The sequence below is a fragment of the Trematomus bernacchii genome, unplaced genomic scaffold (assembly GCF_902827165.1).
Source record: "Trematomus bernacchii unplaced genomic scaffold, fTreBer1.1, whole genome shotgun sequence".
Lineage (NCBI taxonomy): Eukaryota > Metazoa > Chordata > Actinopteri > Perciformes > Nototheniidae > Trematomus > Trematomus bernacchii.
In genome coordinates, this window is record NW_022987869.1 from 6,484,542 (window position 1) to 6,493,520 (window position 8,979).

An 8,979-nucleotide genomic window follows, 5' to 3' on the forward strand; every position below is an offset into this window, starting at 1 on the left:
TGTGCTTTTGTTGTTTATCTAAGATTAAAAGAGGGTTTTAAGGGTCTATCTTAATAGAAATCACAGTATTATTCACAACTGGATCTAAATAAAAATGTAATTGAAAAGAAGAAATAATGCCTGAACCCATTAAAAGCTAACTGGAAATGAACGTGTGCTAAATCTGAGCATTTTAAATTGTGGTAACTTTAAGGATTTTCCATTATTGACCTTTATCTCCAGAAAATACCTTAAACTCCTTAATTGTCTCAATAATAGCTGAACTTTTTAATTGGTTTGGACAACCAATCACTACAGCTTTGGAGAGGAACTTTAAGGACAATCTGGTAAATACATTTGTTTGTAGCATGACAATTCTTCTGAAAACAGAGCCAAGCAGTTTGCATCAACACATGTATCTAAAGGGATAAGTTATCTTGGAACTATGTATCTTTGTTTTAAACATGATAAGGGTTCTTTGTAAACAGATATTACCCAGTAGTATTCACGTGTTAATAAGCCCACTTTTAAAATAAATTCAGTCAATTAGAACATGTTCTAACAATTCTTAATTAAAAAAAAAAGCCCAATAACTTGAACAAGCTTAAAATAGACCCTTCATATTTCCCCTTATAAGTAATCTGAGGCTTCTGTTTCAAGGAATGAGCTGAAAACACTGAATAAAGTAAACCCTCCGGAGAGCTGAGATGAAGGCTGTTTGTTTCTTGAAGCATATTCTAGTATCAAGAATAATTGACCTACATTTGATTGAAAAAGTTTGGACCCCCCTGATCTACATAATACAATATAACGAGTACTCTACATTACTGTCTCACTAGGCTACAGGAATATATAGAAATATACTACAGAATGGCGGTGGATTTAATATACATTATAATTATGCAAACTGTTCTTGGTTATAGAAGAAGAGACACTTAATAAGCTCTGGAGCAGGGAGTCCTCGACCAATCAGAGGGGAGGTGTTGATCAAAATATATTTATTTTACACAAGATCACATTACAAACCTTTAAAAACTAAATTCAGTAAATGGTGTTGATTTAGTTCATGTAAAATACATACATACATTACACAAACATACATACAGACTTTTGCAGCTAATATTTTAATAAGTTTTAGTGCTGGTCCGAAGGAATGCTCGGATATTAAAACATAAGAACATCTTCTATTTTCTTGCATTGTAGTCCAAAAATGTTGGGATGCTTTCCAGTGTTGGTTAACTTATAATGAACCAAACAGCCCAGACTCAAGACATGATAATATAACATTCAGCCTTCAATTTGAAAACAAAAAAACAGAGTTTGGAATTAGCTATATATTTCAAACACAAAAGTCGCTTTCTTAAAACATCCCCAGTATGAATTGGTTTTCTTAATGATATGAAATTATACCAAAAGTTTAAAAAAGCCCAACAATTTGAAAACATTTCGAAACACCTTAATTTCTGAGAGACCCCTTTTTATTTTCTGTTTTTTATGTTCCTAACGCCCTCCATTTTTTTTAAATGTGCCTTTACCTGATGTATTGGAATACAAAATAACTGGCAGGGGAAGGATAATGTTAGAGTGCTAAGTTGCACTAACTCTCCTACTTTTTAATTATATTTACTCCAGAGATGAGTAATGCAAACACAGAATGAATGTAATGGTGTTGATTTAGAACAGATAAAATACATGTTGCTCTCACAAAGAGTGAGGGTCCATTCCAGCAAAAAGTAAATGAGTCCAGGATTATTAAAAACAACTTGACTCTGCTTTTTTGACTGTAAATGAGTTTGAGTTTTTCGGATAGCTCAGCCTTTGGTGTCTCCTTGCTCCTTTATTATAGCTTCTATGGTATTTAAATGTGATTTGGATATGATGTGTTTTATTGAACCTTTTTGTAGCACATGGTTCATATGCAGACCACTAATGCCCTTTGCATGTGGAAAGTAAACAATGAAGTATTTCTTTCTCTTGTAAAGCCTGTCCTGCAGCATGTGTGCTTTCCTCTTCTGCTGCGGGGGGATTCCTTCACACAGCGTCTGTCTGATTGTACTGTCTCTCTCCTCAGATTTAAAAGCAGTTTTCAGGAAACCTAGAGCTGAAACTAGAGTCTGGGGGGCCGAGGAGGAACGACCGAGAGGAGGAACGCCTGAGAGGAGGAACAGAAGACGAGTGCAGCAAGTGTGTGTCTGACCTATTTCAAAACAACCCACACACTCCCCTCCTCCATGACCCTCCGTCTGCAGTCTCTCAGCTGAATGAAGATCCTTCTTTACGCTGAGGGACAAACAAACCCCCCTCCTCTCCGGCAGAAACAGGAACTGTGTTTAGTGGTGTTTCCTTTTTAGTAAACCCTCTTATTGTTTTGAAATCTGACTGCATTATTACTGACTCTTTTTTTAAACTTTCGGGTATCAAAAGTAGGTAAGGATTATTACTGACTCTAACCATCATTCACTGACAGCAGCATTAACGGGGTTTATAACAGAGTCAGGGAAACACCTAATGGATATGTGGCTTTAATTATGCATTTAAATACAGATATACAGAGGTGTAAAGTAACTAAGTAGCCTACATTTATTCAAATACTGTACTTTTGTGAGGTACTTGTACTTTACCTGAGTATTTCCATTGTATGCTACTGTGTACTTTTACCAATTTTGGGTAAAATAAAGTATAAAAACAAATAGATCAGTGCAGTTCCACAGACTGACCAGCAGGTTTGATTGATTGATTGAAAAGTTTATTAACAGCTTGTATATTGGGTACAGTACAGTACAGCTCAAAACATACAATTGTTAAGGGGATGCAGACCAGAGAAAGACTTTCGTCTTGTTTACATCAGGGTCCCCCATTTCCAATTCATCATATCATTTAAGACATATAAGACATATATGACATACAGATGGCTTATTTACAATTTACATACAGGTGGTTTTTTACATACAGATGGATTATTTACAATTTTCATTTTAGATTTCGTTCTAATACATCCTAACCGGACATTTAAGACATACCAAGTCTACAGATATACAGTTAGTAACAGAGTCTAAAATGCGAGTATATACATAGATGGGGGGGGGGAAGCTGTCCATTGTACGACAGGTTGAGATTTGTACCATTACCGGGGCCAGTTTTGCAATGCTTTCCCCCGAAGGTGCTCTTTAAGAGAGGTTTTGAAGGTAAGTATAGTTTTACTTTCCTTTACAGTTGTGGGAAGAGCGTTCCACCTTGATGTGGCATAAAGGTGTCAGGTGTCAGGTGTCAGGCTGTGGCCCCTAGAGAGGAAAACTAATGCAGGAAACTCTGCTCTACCAGCGTGAAGTTAGTTAAAAGCCCAAAGTGCCATAATTCGCACGTATATTTATATATATAAAGTTCAAGTGGTATGTTACTCAAGCACAAATAACAATGCACATTTTCTGTTTATTGTAATTTATATTGTCTTGTATAATAAATTAAGTTATACTCCATAGCCTACATGACCTAACCCAGTGGTTGTCAAACTTTTTCTGTCATTCCCCACTTTGAACAGGTGGGCCTTTTCAAGCCCCACCTGTTCCTCATCGCTCCAATAAAATGGTAGGCCAAGCTTAAAATTGTCAAATGTATCGTTCTATAGCAGGGGTCTCCAACCTTTTAGGGTGAGGGCTACTTTCAAAAAATAAAACAAGTCGTGAGCTACTTTTACTCCTCTTTTTTTTTTTTTGCAGTGTATATATTTAGCACATTTTAACATGATGATATGCTGACCTTTAACCTTTGTGTGCTGTTTGGGTCTGTGGGACCCGTTTGCAGTGTTTACTAAAATAACATGTATTCAATTTAATTATTTTAACCTGCTTTATTTGGGGGTGGACCTCCCCTCCACTAGGGTGGTCGGGGGGCATGCAACCCCGTGAAGATGTTTTTTTAAATGTTGAAGTGAAATGCATCAATCTGGAGCACTTTGAGCACAACATGAATTGATGGAAACAGCTCTCAACACTCAGATGAAAGGGAGCTGTAGACTTTTCAATAATCCAAACATCTTTAGAATATGATCACAACCAATAACAAATCATTTAAACTGGTTTATTCTTATCTTATGTTACCTAGTTAGCATTCTTTATTTCTATTTATGCATATTTTACTAATCACTCCCCTTTAAACTGTTTTTTTTTATTTTTTACTGTCCTATAGTACACATTGGAATGATTTCTTACTTTATTTTTTACAACCAGGCTATATTAAATAGATAAAGGTGTGCTCTCTCTCTCTCTGTCTCTCTGTCTCTCTCTAAACATAGACCTATTTTTAAAGTGGGGGGACACAAACGGGATTTCGAAAAGTGTCACGGTTAAACTCCTTATGAAGTGGTGAGGTGCCGCTCCACATTGCTTTCTTCCCGACTGCAGCGCTGTTGTGTGTGTGTGTGAGAGCGATTCACATGTGTGTATGAGAGATTTTTACATATGTCTGTAAATAATTTTGGTTTCAGTTGTGTGTGTGTGAGCAGGCTCGGATTGGCCATCGGGAGATTCGGGACTTTTCCCGGTGGGCTGCTGCCTTCGGTGGGCCGCTGGCTCTGGCATAGGTGGGCCGTGGACTTTCACAGCTCCGCTGCGCCGGTACCGCACCCGCCGCCGCAAATACCCGCCGTTGTGAGGCTCCGGCGGGTCCGGCGCAGCGGCGCTGTGAAAGTCCACAGCCGTTGCGAGTCTCCGACTGTAACAGTCCACTACCGCCCGCGAGGACCCAGGTTCGATTCCGGCCTGAGGTCCAAATAATTAATTAAAAAAACATTTTTTTTTTAAATCTCCCGTTCATCACGTCCATTCGCGACCCACCTATCACATCTCTGCGCCCCACCAGTGGGGCGCGCCCCACACTTTGAGAAATGCTGACCTAACCCAAATGAACAAATGGACCAATCCGCGGAGCACCTCACACACCAGGATCCCTTGGCGTCACTATCTCGTCTACTACAGGGAGTCCCATTGACTTGCATAGAGCTCCCTGAACGCTGGTAATAGACGAGTTGGGATCACGGAGAAATGCTCTCCGCAGACCCATTCTCACAGCGTTTATCAACCTTTTTCTTACTCAATATCAAGCCACACTTATTGTTTTTACTTTTGCTGTGTCCCGCTGTATCACCGACCCGGAAACCACACCGCCAGCGAGCTCACACTGCAGCAGCCTCGCAATGTCCCGACCAATCAGAGCACACTGGGCTCACAGGGAGGGGGGGGGGGGGGAGCAGGAGCTCCAACAAGCCGTTTAGGACAGAGTGAAATTCAGTGAATACACATACTATTCAGAGATGCTGTATGAGAAACCAATGTGAGTTTGGAAAATTGCACAATTTAAATCTATTCTAGTAGACCTCAACAATGGAATTATGATCAGTAGAAATGGCCATGACATGGGACCTTTAAATAAATGAAGCCACAGATTGAGTTACAACGTTTTATTGACATTATTGAGTTTAATTACATAAAAGCACATTTTGTTAATGCATTTTGGTTCTGGCATGTCTTTGAACAAATATTAAAGATGTTTTCACTTTTAGTTAAATGTCGCTTTGGATAAAAGCGTCTAACAAGTAACATGTAATGTAATGTAATGTAATGTGTTGTACTTTAGTAAAAGTAGAAGTACTCAGATCTTGAATTTGAGTAAAAGTAGAAGTACTCAGATATTGTACTTGAGTACAAGTAGAAGGCTTTAACTGCACATTTTATTACTGATCAACATTACACAAATGCATATTGAGGATATATAAATATTGCTATGTTACTCTGACTCGTGTTTCCTGCATTAGTTTTCCTCTCTAGTCGCCACAGCCTGACACCTGCTGGTCAGTCTGTGGAACTGCACTGATCTATTTGTTTTTATACTTTATTTTACCCAAAATTGGTAGAAGTACACAGTAGCATACAATGGAAATACTCAGGTAAAGTACAAGTACCTCACAAAAGTACAGTATTTGAATACATGTAGGCTACTTAGTTACTTTACACCTCTGAATATCTGTATTTAAATGCATAATTAAAGCCACATAGCCATTAGGTGTTTCCCTGACTCTGTTATAAACCCCGTTAATGCTGCTGTCAGTGAATGATGGTTAGAGTCAGTAATAATCCTTACCTACTTTTGATACCCAATAAAGAAAGTTTATAAAAAGAGTCAGTAATAATGCAGTCAGATTTCAAAACAAGAAGAGGGTTTACTAAAAAGGAAACACCACTAAACACAGTTCCTGTTTCTGCCGGAGAGGAGGGGGGTTTGTTTGTCCCTCAGCGTAAAGAAGGATCTTCATTCAGCTGAGAGACTACAGACGGAGGTCATGGAGGAGGGGAGTGTGTGGGTTGTTTTGAAATAGGTCAGACACACACTTGCTGCACTCGTCTTCTGTTCCTCCTCTCAGGCGTTCCTCCTCTCGGTCGTTCCTCCTCGGCCCCCCAGACTCTAGTTTCAGCTCTAGGTTTCCTGAAAACTGCTTTTAAATCTGAGGAGAGAGACAGTACAATCAGACAGACGCTGTGTGAAGGAATCCCCCCGCAGCAGAAGAGGAAAGCACACATGCTGCAGGACAGGCTTTACAAGAGAAATACATACTTCATTGTTTACTTTCCACATGCAAAGGGCAATAGTGATCTGCATATGAACAATGTGCTACAAAAAGGTTCAATAAAACACATCATATCCAAATCACATTTAAATACCATAGAAGCTATAATAAAGGAGCAAGGAGACACCAAAGGGAGAGCTATCAGACAAACTCAAACAACCGAGTCAAGTTGTTTTTAATAATCCTGGACTCATTTACTTTTTGCTGGAATGGACCCTCACTCTTTGTGAGAGCAACATGTATTTTATCTGTTCTAAATCAACACCATTACATTCATTCTGTGTTTGCATTACTCATCTCTGGAGTAAATAGAATTAAAAAGTAGGAGAGTTAGTGCAACTTAGCACTCTCTAACATTAGCCTTCCCCTGCCAGTTATTTTGTATTCCAATACATCAGGTAAAGGCACATTAAAAAAAAATGGAGGGCGTTAGGAACATAAAAAACAGAAAATAAAAAGGGGTCTCTCAGGAATTAAGGTGTTTTCGAAATGTTGTAAAATTGTTGGGCTTTTTTTTACTTTTGGTATAATTTAATATCATTAAGAAAACCAATTAATACTGGGGATGTTTTAAGAAAGCGACATTTGTGTTGTAAATAAATTGCTAATTCCAAACACTGTTTTTTTGTTTTCAAATTGAAGGGTGAATGTTATATTGTCATGTCTTGAGACTGGGCTGTTTGGTTCATTATAAGTTAACCAACACTGGAAAGCATCCCAAAATATTTGAGCTACAATGCAAGAAAATAAAAGATGTTCTTATGTTTTAATATCCGAGCATTCCTTCTGACCAGCACTAAAACTTATTAAAATATTAGCTGCAAAAGTCTATTTTTTATTATAATTTTAGCGTATATGTTTGTTTAATGTAAGTATGCATTTTATCTGAACTAAATCAACACCATTTACAGAATTTAGTTTGTAAAGGTTTGTAATGTGATCTTGTGTAAAATAAATATATTTTGATCAACACCTCCCCTCTGATTGGTCGAGGACTCCCTGCTCCAGAGCTTATTAAGTGTCTCCTCTTCTATAACCCAGAACAGTTTGCATAATTATAATGTATATTAAATCCACTGCCATTCTGTGTCTGTAGTATATTTCTATATATTCCTGTAGCCTAGTGAGACAGTAATGTAGAGTACTCGTTATATTGTGTAATATTTAGATCAGGGGAGTCCACATTGTTTTCCACTGAGAGCCACGTACAAAAAAAACCTAGCAAGAGCTGAGCCTCTCACTAGAGGTGAGATATACGGCTTCAAAAGTTAAGTTATAAGTTAGCAAAATCTATCAAAAGTAGTTAAATTATTCTTGATACTAGAATATGCTTCAAGAAACAAATGTATTTACCAGATTTTCCTTAAAGTTCCTCTCCAAAGCTGTAGTGACTGGCTGTCCAAACCACTTAAAAAGTTCAGCTATTATTGAGATAATTAATGAGTTTAAGGTATTTTCTGGATATAAAGGTCAATAATGGAAAATCCTTGAAGGTACCACAATTTAAAACGCTCAGATTTAGCACACATTCATGTTTGCTTTTAATGGGTTCAGGCATTATTTCTTATTTTCTATAATGACATGAAAACAAATTATTTAGATCCAGTTGTGAATAATACTGTGATTTCTATTAAGATATACCCTTAAAACCCTCTTTAATTAAACAACAAAAGCACATAGCACACTCAATGTGAACTCAACAGTCTTTTATTATGGCACATTATTAATCACCTGATGTTAGTCTTTACACATTAATGTGTGTTCCATCCTTTTCATATTTGATTTCAAAATTCATCACATATAAAGATTTGAACATTTGATGATAAAAGCAATAGCAATCAGAGAACAAATCAGAGATCTTGGTTGTGGACAATGTGTGACATTTGTTTAGTATTTGGTCAAAACACACAATCCTAAATAACTGATATTACTATAAATCACAGCAAACAAATACATCATAAAGGGGACTGAAGATGAACAAGGAGGTTTGGTGAATCTGCTGCTGTCCAGCATCAGAAGCTCAGACTCTCGCATGCAACACATCTCAGTTGATAGGTATGATCTCAAAAAGGAATATATAGAATTGTACAGTCAGATCCCCGGGGTTCAGCTAAGGCTCTGGCCATCTTTTCCTGGTTTTCATCTCCTAATCTGCTCGAACATTTCTGCATTTAGCTTTTGCAACCTCTCTATGTCATTTTTGGCCTCTTTTAATTCTTTCTTATACTTTTTTGCTATTCTCTTTTCCATTTCCTCTTCCTGTTTGCGCATTTCCTCTTCTCTCTCTTGAAGGATTCTCTGTTTCTCCTCTTCTAGCTCCCTCTCTGCCTTCTGGAACATTTCAGTGGTGTAATGGCTTCCTCCGTTCTTCTTTGTTATCT